General features: G+C 39.5%; 1 protein-coding gene across 13 annotated transcripts in view; it reads right to left on the bottom strand.

Annotated features, from left to right (window-relative positions):
* NUMB (NUMB endocytic adaptor protein) overlaps positions 1 to 15820 on the bottom strand; it is a 100770-nt gene that overhangs the window by 45039 nt on the left and 39911 nt on the right. For 12 of the 13 annotated variants that reach the window (XM_050710912.1, XM_035540235.2, XM_050710907.1 and 9 more), the window contains one exon: positions 2030 to 2146. The gene's annotated coding sequence lies outside the window, so the exon portion shown is untranslated. Of the gene's footprint in view, positions 1 to 2029; positions 2147 to 11078; positions 11235 to 15820 lie in introns of those variants that run through there. The other variant, XM_035540231.2, reaches the window with a different exon arrangement.

A 15820-nucleotide genomic window follows, 5' to 3' on the forward strand; every position in this document is an offset into this window, starting at 1 on the left:
TGCTAGTGGGTAGAGCTACAGAACGTATAGTACCACAAGCATCAGAAAATGAACAGGGAATGATGATTTGCCAGTTCTTATATTCTAGAAACTGGGGACAAACAACTGAATTCTTGAGCAGCACAGGTTTCAAAATAAAAGACTGTTTCTCATATGATACGCAATTAACTTGCACAATTCCCTGCCTCAGGATGTTTTGCAAAATACAACAGGATTCAAAAAAAAAAAGTAATTATTTGATCAGAAATTCCAAAGGCTATTAGAAACTGCAGTGGAGATGTCCAGTCCAATATGACAAGTTGGCAAGGCTTATTTCATGTCTTCCTTCACCTTATATTTTTCCCTGGGATCCACTACTGACCACACCAGATCAGAGAGAATATTGTGCTGCAGAGCTCTTGTTCTGAACCAGCACAACTCTGGCTGGTCTCCGTTCACCACGAATTCAGCTGGCCACGATCTCATGCTACAGTTTTCCCAGCATCCCACTAGAGCTGTTGCCATCCGGCTGCACTGTGACCTACAACAGCTGGCTCACTCTGTGTGGTATGGATCTCTCTTCCCCAAGCCCACAGAAGCTGAAGTTTCCACAGCTAAAGACATTTAAATGAAAACCAGCCCATGAATTTTTATATTACAGATAGCTCACCAGATCTGAATTACTGTGGCAACAAGCCATGTGTGCACTAGTCAATCTCAATTAGAAAATCAAAGTTTGCTTAAACTACCATGCAGTATGTACGAGGAAAAAATAAGCTCGAAGTATGTTCACAAGATGACAGATGACTCCATTTTATACTGTTACTGCAGCACTCATGTCCATTACTGCTTGGCAGCTGTTATGTAGCAATTCAAGACACTTCACTCGTTCCCATCCTCCAGCAGTTGAATAAATATAATTAAGGTCCTTTTATCTCTGCATTTTCTTCAGCTTGTTCACACTAAATCAGCCACACTTTTGACTGCAGCCAATGCAAAGAGAAGACTAACTGTTACCAAAGGCATTTTTAATATTAATTTATAACTCAAAGTGAAATTGTGAAGGCTTTGTGTCAAGCTTTTGAGAGAATAGTGGGTTTGATAATGGAAATGACTCTAGAGAAGAAGTATAGTAACTTTTTCTGACAGTCAGAATATTTGACCATCTGTCAATAAGCCTAGCAATACAAAAAAGTTCATTTTCACATGTAAGATAGGTAAAATCTTCTTAGAGAAGTCCCTACAGTGTCCAACATAGCAACTGTGGTTGACTTATAACAACAAATCTTTCTTCACCAGAAATATGATTCTTATTTACTATACTAGGAATTAATGTCAACATTTGTACACCTGTTCAGTGCAAGTATGAGTTGTTTCATAACTGTTTTCTCATAATAGCTCTACAAAACATCATCTGGAACTAACAGTATTATTTCCTAAATCTGTTTGTTTTACACAAATATAATCAAACCAGAAGCTAGCTTAATGAAATAAGATACAAACTTTATGTTTTTTTAAGCACACAGGATGCAATGTTTTCTGAATTCTTCCTCTGGTATTAGTGAGAGAACCAGTTAAATACATTTAAAAATATTCTTCATCCTCTCTAGCTTCTACTACAACCCATTATGTTCCTTTACCAGAGAACTAAGAAGTCTGTCACCATAGTCCCTATGAGAAGTGTCTAATCAGGGGATTCTTTAACACAATGCCAGCTTTTCGGTACAATTTTGTACATACACAACTTGTATTCTTTATGATTACACAGCACGTAAAACCTCATTTCATGCCTCATGTTTCTCACATCTGCCTACTGTGAGAAACGTTAAATCCAAGCACAACTTCAATGGCGCACTTAGTAATTTTGAGATTCAGATGTAGCAACATAACTGAAGAGAGATGGTATCTTTTAAAAGTATTTATCTTCATAAAATTCTGACCTATATAATTTGTGGCTAAAACAACTCCCCAGGCCCAAGTACCACAGAATCAAAATCAACAGAATGTAACTTTCCTACAGTAGAAAGAATATCTTGACTTGGGGACTTACGTTTTTTTTCTCAGGTCCTGCAATAGTGCTTTTCTTAAAATCACTCTCGCAAAATTCTTCTCTCTTGGAGCTATAACCGTGACTCCATGGATACACGAAAAGATGAGAACCTATGGGCTGAAAGAAAACAGAGATGATAAAGTCAGGTCCAACATGTGCTAGAAATGGCCAAGTGGGAGGGCAGGGAGTTATTGTCCAGAAAATATTAAGGGATAGAAAGACAAATCAATCAGACTGCATTTAGTTTTTTTTTGTTTGGATTGCTTTTTGTCTTGAAGAACTCCACATCAAGGTTTTCAGATTGCCTCATATAAACTGATACATTCCCTCCCTACTCCTTTTTCTTGTTGCTTGGCATTTAAAGCCTTCTACTAACGATAGTAATGTTTGTGTTTAGGGACGCCAAGAACAGGTATTTAACAGCTCTTGCTACAAAACCTCACTGGCACTATTTTTTCAAATACTGACAGCACTCTCTCAGACATTTCCTTTCACAGAAGTTACCAGATTTCATTATGATCACTAGAATCAGTATCACATTATTGCTGATGAGCAATAACATACTGCAAATCCGCAATTACATACTCGCTGAGAATTATCAAGACAGCTTGAGATGTCTTTAAATCCAGGGGTCCACATACAACTGGTTATTTAGACTCCCTTTAGTCTCAGTGGAGAGAAAAAAAACAGTTATACAGATCTATTTTAAGTGTATCTGACAATGAAAATACATTTATCTAAATAAATAACTCAGTATTTATCATACAAACATTACTAGATCATTTACGACCTTTTTGCCCAATACCAAATTAATAATTAAAAATCCCTCCATGATAGTGAAGTTGTTCTTTAAAAGAAAACATTAATCACAAAATGGGAGCAATTTAACAGTCTAGTCAAAATACTTCGTCTTTCCAACACCACAATGAGAGCTTAATTCCAGCCTGTAGACCACATTTAAACCAATTAGTCCACTATGACATCCTCTAGTAGAGAAAGAGGGAAAAAAAAATCCCATTTCATTACCCAAGACAGACTGCTTCAAACGAGTAAAACTGCCTCACCTACTACCTGCACTACAAGTGCTCACATCAGCACCTCAACTTCAAGTCAAAATTAAATCTACGGTAACTTAGCACAGAAGCCAAGTCTTTGGCTTAAAATACAATGTATTCAGCCTCACCATGCTGCCTTCCTGGACATAAGATGATGGAATTTTAATTCAGCTTTTTTCTGTTAGCTTTCCTTTGCACTTACTTATTCCATCTGTTAACATCCAGGCTTTATTATCTCTTTCAAGATCAGCATGGACTTTCTGCTACAATACAGACAATTACTACAAACACACACATATGAAAACCAGAACAAGCCTCTGCATGTTTGTTTTCCTTGCAAGAAGTACTCAGATCAAAATGGATTTTAAGAAAGGACCGTAATGTGCCCCCTAACATGAGCAGTTTAAATTAACCTTCACGTAGTAATAATAAACAATCTGCACTGAAGTTGTCTGAGGGATCTGGATATTAACAACAGAAGTGTTACCATATTCTTAGTACAGTGAGACACTGAGCACTTATTAGTGACGTGAAATTTAACAGCAGGTCAATTGTAGATTCAAAAGCAAGTTTGGATATGCATCTCAAAATGCTAATGCTACCTTTCAGTTTCCCAGTCTACCACACAAATAGCTGAGACGACTGCTTTCTTCCACCAATGCTTCCCCTAACCATGGATGTTCACAAAGCTCCTCATCCCCCATTACCCAGGAGCTGCTCACCCATCTAAGGATTCTAAACTACAGTGTTCATTTTTCCACTGATCTACAAGTAAACGGTCAATTTAAAGAAGACAGCAGAAGAATATAACAAAATGTCATCTACTTCAGCAAAACCCTCAAATGAAAGGATAATTACAAGCAATACTTGCTGTAATAAGTGAGAAATATCTCAAGCTACCAGTAAAGATTTTGTCAGTGAGGGCCAGGTGAGAGCTACAGAAATGTAACATACTGCAACTGAGCACCTATCAACTTTATTTTTAAAAAGATGCCAGCTGAGACAAGCGAAAAGGCAGTCTTCAGTGAAGTGAGATGAACTTTTGCAGATTTTTTTCTACTTGATGCTAATTAAAATAAAGGTGTATGGCCTGGCCTAACCTGTTAGTTGGGAGAAGTGGTAAATTGGTTGAAGCTATCAGCATTATAATTGTCTGGTGTTTCAGGTCTCAACAATTACTACTGAACCTAAAGGAGTGATAACACAGGCCTGAATAAAAGCTGATTGAAAATTAGACCTCTAATTACTTGTTCTTCCCATCATTTCTCTCAGAGCAAACCATGGCACAAAGTCCTGGGGAATTCAGGTGGGTGCTGTAAGTAGATGGTGCTGGACAAAATATACTCCTCAAGAAAGAAAAACTGGATTTATGGTTAAAAATCTCAACATCTCACAGGAAGTTAACTAATTTCAGCATCATTGCATTCAGACAAAAAAATACCATTAACTGAAAAACATATCAGGGCTCAATTAATCCACCAAACCTGCTTCCGATGAAATTTAGGTTAAAGTTGTCCAAATAACAAACATCGTGAGCTCTTGGCTTTCTTATTTCTGCTGTTCAAATCCAAGAAGAAAGTCCAATATTAACATCACCCTGAACTACTGAGGTAAGGACGGAGATTACAGACCCCTAAAGCTGCCCTCGCATTAGTTATGTCACCAGCACAGAAACTGCCTCCCTCACTGACACAATCTGAGGGAAAACAGGATCCCATTTATCTCACTGGGGATCACACTTCCATCCCTTTCTGATGGTTAAACACATCCCACAGCCACGTGGCAGCTGATGTTCTCCCAGAGGGGGGTCAGGCTGCCCATGAGCCAGTGTCGGAGCGCAGGCCGGGCTGCCAAGAACAGTGGCAATACAGCGACTCCACGGATGCCAACAGCCCTCAAGAGCACACCTGTAACTGAATGACCTCAACCAGGTAGGACAGTGAAATCCCAGATGCCTCTGAACTTTCTAAACCAACAATTTTTCACTTCAGTAAAGCATCTATAACAATCTACTGCAGCACACAGAGCACCTACCCTGCACTGCTCAGAGCTTGGTGGCAGAGTGCACCAAGAAACGCATTGCCCAGAAGTAACGCCTGCTGAAAAATCATATGGCTGCTGTAACCTCTTGAATCATACAGATAGCTGTCATCTGCCCGACTTTAAATTGCTTGGCAAAGGAACAAGAGAAGTCAAACAGGAAACACCCAGGAAAATTGCCTTCCTTCTCACCCTGTCTCATGCTCATCAGAGCACTCAATGAAGCTTCAAGCTCAGCACCGACAGAAATATCACCTGACGATCCTACAGCCCTGCACCCAGAGCAGCCTTTCCATGCCTGCTGCTACCAGCCACCTTCCCTAAAAACAGGCACAGCACAGAGCAAGGAGCAAATCAAAGTCATTACTCTCAAGCTTTCTCTGAATATCTGAACGTGCAGATTCTGCCATCGCCATATCACGTGTTGCCCGCCAATGTATGACTGCAGTTGCAAGCAACGTATTTCACTCCTGGTACTAAGATTTTTGGAACAGTTCGGGCTGCTGCTGTGCAGGTGGAAAGATGAAAGGCCACGCGCCCTGTTCCCCATACCAAGACAGCCACACAACGCCTTACTTCCACAGAAGACAGCTGCTTCCTGGGGTGGCAACTGAGCCGGGAAACAGAAAGCAGGATGAACAGGAGAGCACTCTAAAAATGCCCGCAGTGTAACAGCTGGCACCCAGCACTGGGGCAAGCATGATAGGAATGGGGTGCAAAGCCTACTGGATGTTACACTGCCAGATTCAAACCAGCATAAAAGCTACAACTGTGTTACCTTCACCTGTGACTAGTCACAGGGTCCACTGCATCAAGCGGTACACTGAATGAACTCAACTATTGGGGCAGGTGACCCTAGCATAACTACTCTATACACAGATCACATTTCTCAACAGTGCCTTCTGCCTTCCTTTTTTAAGTCCAGAAACCATACAAAATTCTCTATTCCTTGCAGAACATGCAGTTGTCCTTCATACATTAGGCATTGATAACACAGATACCACCATTTAGAATGTCATTAAAGTTAGGTGGAAGACAACACTGCCTTCCCTCACAATTATGCATTCCTCAATTATCCTGTAATTGCCCCACGTACATTACACTTTACCTTACTGCATTCACAGGAATGAACTTAGGAGCAGGGGATGCACAGAGTCAGTGACACAGGTAATGAACTCAGATAAAAGCCAACTTATTCCACTCTGCCAAAAATCAGGTCTTCTCAGGAGCCAGCATAATCCATTCTTGTTGGCAAGTTCCACAAGAGTGGATCCACAGTCCCTGGGGGACCAGCATCACCTTACATCCCTTTGACATTATGTATCGCTAAAAAACACCAGTACCAGAAAACGTAAGTGCACATGGCAGAAAGTCCACTCAAACCACACCACTGTTCACCCCTGGTTAACTCATGGCAGCTACTGTCTTGTGACCATACATCACCAAACACCAAGTTCAACCAGTGGTTGTCTACATCAGTATTTGTAGGCTCTCCCTATGTCTATTTCCTAGCACAGCTGGGTGCAGGAACCTCCTATCACTTCTTAAAGGGTAACCTTCATTACATCCAAGGTTGATCATCTCTCAGGTGCCACATTCATATTCCAGTGTCATCCTTCCGCCCTGCTCATGGTTTGTTCTGTATCTTCACAGCTCCATCGGGCTTGGTTGCAGCAGCAGCATACCATCCCGACTAATTGCTGGAGCACAGTCCCCACCCTGAAGACACAGTTATGTGTCTGAATTTTGTGTCCAAGCTTTGTGTCCAGCTACTGACTTTGGGAACTTCACCTCCTGAGTTCATCTGTGCAGCAGCACCTTCCCTTCCATTTTCTTGGGCTGCACACATCACACCAGACAGTTGCCACTATTCGAGGCAGTGGTCTTCTCCAGCAGTATTTTTTTTCTGGAGAGGAAAAGGGTTCTCATATGTGGACTACAGAGCTTGTCATATTTCTATAATAGTCTTCTTTCAGCATTTGTAGCAGCCTACCTTACCACTGTAGACAGAGATGCTGACAGCATTTATATAAAGCCTTTCCTTCTAAATATAAGCATTTTATCACACTATTTTACCAGCATCAAGACTGAGAAGTTGGAATCCTACTTAGAAAGAGCAGCAGCAGAGAACTGGCATAAATTAGGAGGAAAAAAAAGCTAAGTAGCTATTCCATGTATGTTTCTTTGTCCAATTTAGCTTCATGACAGCAAAATTATGCAAGTGACTACAGGCATTTGAATTACATGCCTCAAAAAAGACAGTTGGAAGCCACAAACCACCTTTATTCAGCCTTCACACCAAGGATATTTAAGAGTTATGCCAAACTGTTTTTTTCCAGTGGTTAGGCAAAGTGGTAAACTCACACACATTACACAAAAAGATCATTCATCTATGCAATAACATGCTCTTCAGTTATTTAGACTCAACATTTTCCAACCATAAATAAATTTCATTAAAGAAGCCTTAACTGAAAAAGAAGAATTTGCAAGGGCAGCCTAGTTTAGTCACTCAATCTTCTCTGTTATTAAAGAGCTTAAGTATTTGAAAGAGTTATTTTTTTTTTGTTTCCTCATTGTCTATGAGAAAATACCCTATAAAGAAAAATGTCACATTTGCAAGCATCAGATTCTCTTCTTCCACCTCTCTCTTGCTCTCACTCACCAACTAACAGCGCTGGAAGTTGACCTTCAGCACTGTTTATACAGGGATTATATAGAAACATTTCTATAAAGTACACAGTGTCTGACAACACAAACTTTCTTAGCCTTTGGAAGTCCCGAGTTTGAGTGATACCAACACTACAAAGTGACAACAGCTTCCAGCACATTCATATTCACGTTGCCTGTAGGGAGTTTCTTGTCATAAGATGGGGCAGCAGTCCGTGCGTCATGTTTGACAGTTACCGGGGGTTTCCTTTTTCCATGCTCATTCCTCATTTGCTTTCTCATACTTGGTCCTTCTGCATTCAGTGTTAACTCACGGCTGCGTCCTGTGCTGGCCGACCAATTTGCATTTTAGCTTCTCAAGATTAAACATTCACACTGGCTGAAAGTAGACCATACATACCAATATTGCAAGATGAAACCTCCCAAATCCGTAGTAGAAAACAGGATGAAATTCAGCATAACCAGGATTCTAAACCCTGAAGCTGAAAAGTAAAAACAACTACGTCCAAGACCAAACTTCTGCCTGTGACTCACAATATTTAAAAACAAACAAACAAAAAATAGCGAGTTTGTGAACTACACCAGGCCTACAAGTTACTCATGTAACTTCTCCCTCTCAAATCTTACCAAAAATACATAAATAAATCGAAGATGAAGGTTACAAAACAATTTCAGTCTGGAATGAAAGGCTTTCTGCTGCCTATAATGTGAACCTCTATGCTGTGACGGGCTGCTGTAACAAAGCCAAGATAACCGAGGCTATCTTGGATTGTCCTACAACCACACCCAGGAATGCAACGCATGCCAAAACCCAACAGTTGTTCACTGATGTAGGCGCAAGAGGAATCACAATACGTACTCAATCAGCTTCTCACCGCTGGAATAATGTACTTAGGCTGGCTTGCTATAAATATCCAGTTCTGTAGATACAGAAGGAGATTGGAGCCATATGCAAGAGACCCAGATAATAACTGCACTTAAAGCTACAGCAATATAAAATGAAGGAAGAGAAGGAGATTCGGGAAGCAGCCTACGCTGAGGCCCACACACTCAGAACTGCTGGGAAAGCAGAGCACGAGCTGGATGAGGCTGGGGAAGAGATCAGGGGACAGGGCTACAGGCAATTTTTCCTGTATATTACATACTGATGTGTGCAATCCCGTTCCTGAATTATCTTTTCCAGACAGAAGAATATTTGTGAAAAAACACATTAACTGTTAGCTGAGTGACTTGTTTGCACTGCAAACCCAAGTCTGCAGCAAAAGGCACTTCCACAGCTGCTCTACCTCATTCCTGCCCTGCTTCTGCAGTAAAAAAACCCTAGTATAGGCTACTAACTTGACAAAGCACTCAGACTGAAGACATGTATTTTATTAAAATGAATGTCTACAATATTTGATCTAGTGGTAATTTCCAGAATACTGAGCTTAATCTTTAAAAGTTTTCAAACAACACAAGTTTAAACTTGATTTCGGCACCGATTCCATCCTTCCTTATTTACCTAATAAGGCAAAACACCCCAAAAGATTTGAGTGACCTTATTATTGTTAACTTTACAGAACACATTTAAATCTGCCCATATGTAGAAGATTCTACTCACAGACAAATATACATCTGATCAATTTTTGTCTAGTCTGTTTTTAAGTTTTTTTGTTTGTTTGTTTGTTTTTCTCAGGGATACTGTTCTGTTAAGAGTATTTTTACTTTTCAAAATTTTCTTAGTAGTTAAGTGAGTTTTCTACTAACAGGGATTTTTGTAAATTTTGTTACTGCTAAGGCCCTCTCTTAGAAACACCTGGAATTAAGAAACTTTCTAGACGTATAGAACAACTAAAATCCGAATAGGAGAAAAAAAAATCTTACATTTCACAAGAACCAGGACATCTAAAGCAAGCTTGTAAATTTTTTCCTAAATGGGTGGAAGGGTGGGGATTGTGCAAAACAGGGATATTTGACATACTGATTTCCCTGATGCTGGAAAGAAGGTCAGAAAGCATTCCTAAAACATTGGATAGTCTGGAGGTTCACAGTAGGAGGGTACATTTCCTGCTGGATAGTAATATTACATTACACATAAAAATGGCCATGTTGGTAAGATTAAAATAGCTACAACATGTGAAGTTCTCAGCATTGCTCCCCTTCTCTCTGAAGGGGCACTCTGAAAATGACTACGAGAATCGCAGCATATCAGCAAGAAATGACCAAACACCTCTATAAAACCTAAGCATCCTAGATTGATGCACACTATGTAAAGTTAATCCATGCCCACTCTGGTGCAAAATCAGAGCCAAGTCCTCTAGCTTCAATTCTCCTTCATACAATTATTTTGGGGGCGGGGAAGAAAGGGAATAAAGTGCTTTTTGAATCTTTAAAATATACATTATCTATAGATTATAGAAGCAGCCAATGTGTGTCAGTATTATTGACTTTGCATTACATCCTAGTTCTGAGGGGAAAAACACTACAGAAATACAGACTGAAACAAGTTTAAAAAAAAACTACTTTACAGTTAGCACAGCTATTGCTAAGTGCACCTTATCTAGCTTTAAAGTAGCTAATTATTGACAGATCACAAAAGAAATGGATTTTGAATTATGAATCAGTGTATTGAGAATATTTCATGGTGGACAAAATGAAATCCAAGCAAGGCTCAAGTTTTCTAACTACAGAAACATTTGAGGTTGATCTACTAAATACAATGTTAAGATAAAGCATCTCTTTAATATGTTTCAAAGATTCAAACTGTTTCAACATATTAGTAAATAGAAAATGGTTTTCTGACTACACTGTAAGTGGTTGAAGATTCCCACTATGAGTACAGCAATAAATATTATTTAGTGATCTCATTAAATAAAACTTTTAGAAGAGATGAGTTCAAAGAACTTGAAAAGCATTGCTACATCATGTCCTCAGCTAAATTAGGATGCACATTTAAAGAAAGGAATAAACTTCCTAAGGGTGCCTAGAAATTCTTTCAAACTTTCATAGAATTTCTCAAACTTTAAAACTCCCACAATCTGAAGGTAAAAAGATATGGCATTCAGTTTTTCAGAAATAAAGAAGTTCATAAACGTAGGTGAGAAAATGAACACTTTACTCAACTGGTCAAAGAAAGATAAACAAAACTGAGACTACATGGTTGTGTCTATTTCAATGAGAAGCACTAGCAAATATCTTCTTTAGCAACTTGAATTCAGTGCATCCAGGATTTGAGAAGAAAAGCCTCCTATGAGCTCTCACTTTTACCTATAAAATGAAGTCCTGGGTTTCCATAGTACTTAACTTACCATATGAAAAGTGTCTGTTGTTTTAAGAAGTCCCCATACAGTCTTGGCCGGCTGCACTATACACAAATAAAACCTGGTAATATAATTCTCAAAACTTCACAGCATAAAATGGGAAACCTCTGCAACAGACAGAGCAGAACAGGAGAATGCAGCTATGAGGCATGCTGTGGTAGACAGCCTGAGACACTCCCTACAAATTCCCTACACCACCCACATCCCCTCGTGCTAGGTACACAAGCGACACAACAGGAAGGGCCTTCACAGTCTTCTTTCTGGGTCAGGTACACCAAAATAGTTCTGGGAAACCTAAACAAACTGGACGTGACCCCAGGTCAAAATAATAGCTACACTGAGTATGCTACTAGCTATGACCAGCTGCTGCTTATCTCAGATCTCCAAGATACCATGATACACACAAACCAAAGCCATCTTCAGCTCTCTGCTTTTACCTAGGTTTTGGTAGTGCTTCATCAGTTCTAAGACACTTGACTGACAGGCAAACATTTTATAAGACACTGTTACAATCATAATACGTTAGGACATCTCTATTAGAAGCAGTAGCTATACTTTGCTATGAGAACCAGAGGAGCTTACTGTGACTGCCACTCACTACATTCCACCAAAGGCAGCATTTATCCTGTCTACGTAAAACTAAAAATACTATGTATTACGCCCCTTATTTTTGTTTTGCAGTTAACATGCTCATAAACTCCATTCTTCTGTTATACAAGGTAGAAACCTGTGTTTTTTAGCAAGCAACAACAGTCCTCTTATTGAGTAGTACACCCTGAGAGACCTTCAGTGCCACCGTGCCTTTTTTTGCAATGCAATGATCATGGCATCAGCGGGAGAGGCCACTACAGGTTACCTGCTCTCTACACTAAATACCTCATTTCCCACTGTGTCTTCAAGTCATGAGCAAGATTTAGCCAACTCCAACTGTGCTCGCTGATAGCCTAAGAAAACTCAAAAAAACCTGGCAAGGAGCAGGGCAACGTACGGAGCAAAACATTTTAAATCAGCTCTCACAAAACAGAGTATGTTTACTTTTATAAACTGAGTCAAGTGTTATTCATGAATACTTCTTTCATCTGCAGTATCCAAGTTTGTCGTATGACTGATAAAGCTACTTTTATTGTTCAGCATGCGCCTACCAAAATAACTGCAGAAGAAAGGATATCTGGGGGCACTAGTAAAATAGTTATAAGCCTAGACAGCAGGAACCTTTGGCCAACTCCAAAGGAGTGTAATACTTAATGAAAGCATAGAGGCATACAATTACCCAGTTAAGTCCTGAAGTACTTCTTCATAAGATTACAGCTGGAAAAAAAAAATCACCTGTTCCAAGAAGGAAAGCAGTCAAAACGCAGAAACAAGATTGAGACAGTAGGAGTAGTCAGGTGGATGTTCCCAGAATTTCCCACATCAGTCTTAAATTACAGAAGTCACTGTTTTTTGTTATGTTTTTTGTTTGTTTTTGTCATCCCCACCTCCCACCCCAACAAATATTCATTCAACATGGCTTACCTAGACAGCAAAGACTGGAGCAAACATCTGTACTAAATACCTCTGGAAAAAGGATCTGCAGCGTCCCTAGAACCTACAAAAACTTTTTTTTAAATGTCAGATGTAACTTTTAAAAATAACTACCACAATTGTTCAATATCAGTATACATCAACCTTTGCATTTTTGTCCAGTTTTCTTAAATAAACTTATTCCATCATGCCAGGTGCAGGATAAGGCCTGTACACTGGATTAAAAGCTCCCTGCATGAATGTGTGAACCCTGCATGAGCTGTTCGTCTAAGATAAGACAGTAGATTCATAACCCACAAGTTACTTGTTTTAAAGAGAAGTAATAACATGCACGTGTCCTAGAAGAGTTGGAACTATCAGAACTAACATGCTGCTGCCATCCACTGATAATATGCATCACCCTTACTGACAAACACGCTGCAGCATGGCAGAAAAGACACAACACGTAGCCCTCTTTTGCTATATATATTTTTTTCTGTAATATATCCCATCTTCTTCTAATCACATACGCAACTATTTTATGGTAATACCACTACCCTGGATTACTATTTCTCATGTTAAGGCGTTATGCAGTCCCAAATTACCAAAATAGTATAGCTGTAATTGGAGAACTCATTTTGCCTTATAATTGTATCAAACCTAATCTTTTGTAAGAAGCTTTAAATTCAACACCTCCACTTTGTTTTTAAGTAATGATTCAGACCCCAATCTTACACTGAAAAATGAATTCTTGCCACCATATGCATTAAAAAAAAAAATAAATTTACAGGTTCCTAATTCTGAAAACGTATCTGCAGAAGAGTAACACTGCCATAAATTTATACTCACACATAAAAATTGGGAAGTATTTGAAATAGTGCTATATTAGGTGATACACTACATCTGGAATCTCAGGCCCTTTGAGAGAGTTCTCAGTATTGAAAAAACAGCACAGAAAAATGCACAAGCTATACAGTAACAAGATACCATTCATAAGTGGATCATCGACAATTTGGGTTGGGGGAGTACTGTGTTGTTTTTTCATATCCACAATTATTCATCATCTACTGTATACTCCACATCTGGTTTATTTGACCAGTTTGCTTTACTGGCTGGTACAAAATGCTTTATCCCATCTGCATGGTACAAACGGCTTTATTCCATCTGCACCCTTTCCTGCAAGGAGGAGACACATCTTTATCTAAACTGAGCTAGGCAGGATGAATGGGATTAAAAAGGAAGCATTACTCAGCCTTCCTGGTATTTTATCTTTCAAGATCTCTCAAATAGGGATCTGAAGTTTATCATGGCATATTAAACCATATAAAAAGACTGGCAATCCACCTTGAAAAAAGTCTGACAAGCTTCTGTGAAAATCCAATATAAGTCTAAAATGCTCTTTGCTGTGATAGGAAAGAGTGTAATATGCAAAACAACCATCTTCTTCAACTCATGTAAAGGTTGTGGAGAAGGGAAAGGGGAGAGAGTAAAACTGTGCTGTTCTCTGATACCAATACTTTACTTTCTGTCAATGGAACAGAAGTACGTATAGGCACCAAGTTAATCTATAAACTGAAGAACGTACATTGCTGTAAGTAAGCATCATCAGGGCATAAAACAATCCATAAGGCTTGAGGAAAAAAATCCTTCCTGCAGGGTTCACAAAATGATCGCTGCCATGGGCACAGCGGAAGGTACCTGGTCAACCTCAAAGGAAAGTTTTGAACTTGAACTGAAGTGTCCTGTATTACTTAAATATAGACTGCCATTGTGGTTGCCAAGGGAGGGGGGAGGTAGCAAGTATTCTTTAATTTGAGAATCTAAAAGGAAATCTTACAGTTACAGAATTTAAGCCAGGTTTTAGGCAACACAGTGTGACCACTTCCCAAAAGCTGGGGAAGTAGTGGCAACTACTCCAAAACAATATAAAGCACACAGTACCACATTCCACTACTTATTCTATAATTAAACACCAGAACAAGCTGCCATTATGCACATAATGTCTCTGACAACATACCACATTTAGATGGACAGTGAAATACCTTTAAAACATTTTTAAGATAACTGAACTCGGTCTAATCTGGAGTTGGTATTTCCTGACCACTGATGACTAACTCTTTTAAATCATCATTAAGTATCAGGAAATACCCACCCCCAGCACCAATTACTATTTAAACATATACCAAAGTGGTATGCTTAGAACACGTTCGCTCAGAGAGAAATATCCTATAGGCAAACGTGAGGGTAAAAGAACTTTATACCAGACCTGAGGCATCCAAAGTGCTGATATTACTAGCAAAACGTACATTAAGGCCAGACTTCTACCTCACTTGACTTGTAACCTAACGCTTCACTGCGGAATAATGCTGAGCTCTCAAGCTGCTATCTCACTCCCTTCACCCCCACATAAAAAGGCTGCCTGAATTAAATCAATCCAAATTGCTATCATGCTTGGGGTTATGGGTTAAAGGAGAACTTGGACTGGTATTGCATGTATGTTATGGTGAAGACAAAGGTCTTCAGAGCACCCAGCGCTGCAGGGAACGCAGCAGAGGAGGCTCTGCTGGGCCCTCACACCTCAGCGCTACGTGGGCTGCCTTTGGTCACCTCAGCAACCCACGTGATGGGAGGACGCAGAGCAAAAGGCCTCTGTGCAAGCTCCAGGCTTGAGAGAGTTCTTTCATCTCTATTTTCCTTTCCATTAAAATCAGCAGAGGATAGAAAGCACTTCTCAGCTTAAAAAAAAATAAAAAAATAGTATCAATCCAGTAAGTGAAAGGCAACATCACATTTATATTCAGAATAGCCCAGTCATGGACAATTGTCCTCTTCACTTCTGTACAAAGCAAAATTAAAGACTCAGTAGGAAAGTCACAGCTATAATCCCTTCTTCCCCATTTCCCTGAAGGTACTAATAGAAAGTTTTCATCACAGTAGCCAACACACCACTATGCTGTGAATATTAAAAGCAATCCAAATAGCCTACCCATCCTGTCTCCCATGGTTTCCTCTCCTATCCTTTGCCCACCTCCATTTAAAGGGAAAATATCTGCTTTACAGCAGCCACAAGTGCACCAGAATTATTTCTAATTTACCTAGAATTACTTATAAAGTCGTGATAATCCCTGATGAAACTTCTAGCTGTTATTATTTTCTGCATCCCTTTTCTATTAGAATTCTATACGTTAGCTTAGGCCAGCATGTGGCTTTCTGCAAGTCAGCAACTT

This window comes from Cygnus atratus, chromosome 5, assembly GCF_013377495.2.
Source record: "Cygnus atratus isolate AKBS03 ecotype Queensland, Australia chromosome 5, CAtr_DNAZoo_HiC_assembly, whole genome shotgun sequence".
NCBI lineage: Eukaryota > Metazoa > Chordata > Aves > Anseriformes > Anatidae > Cygnus > Cygnus atratus.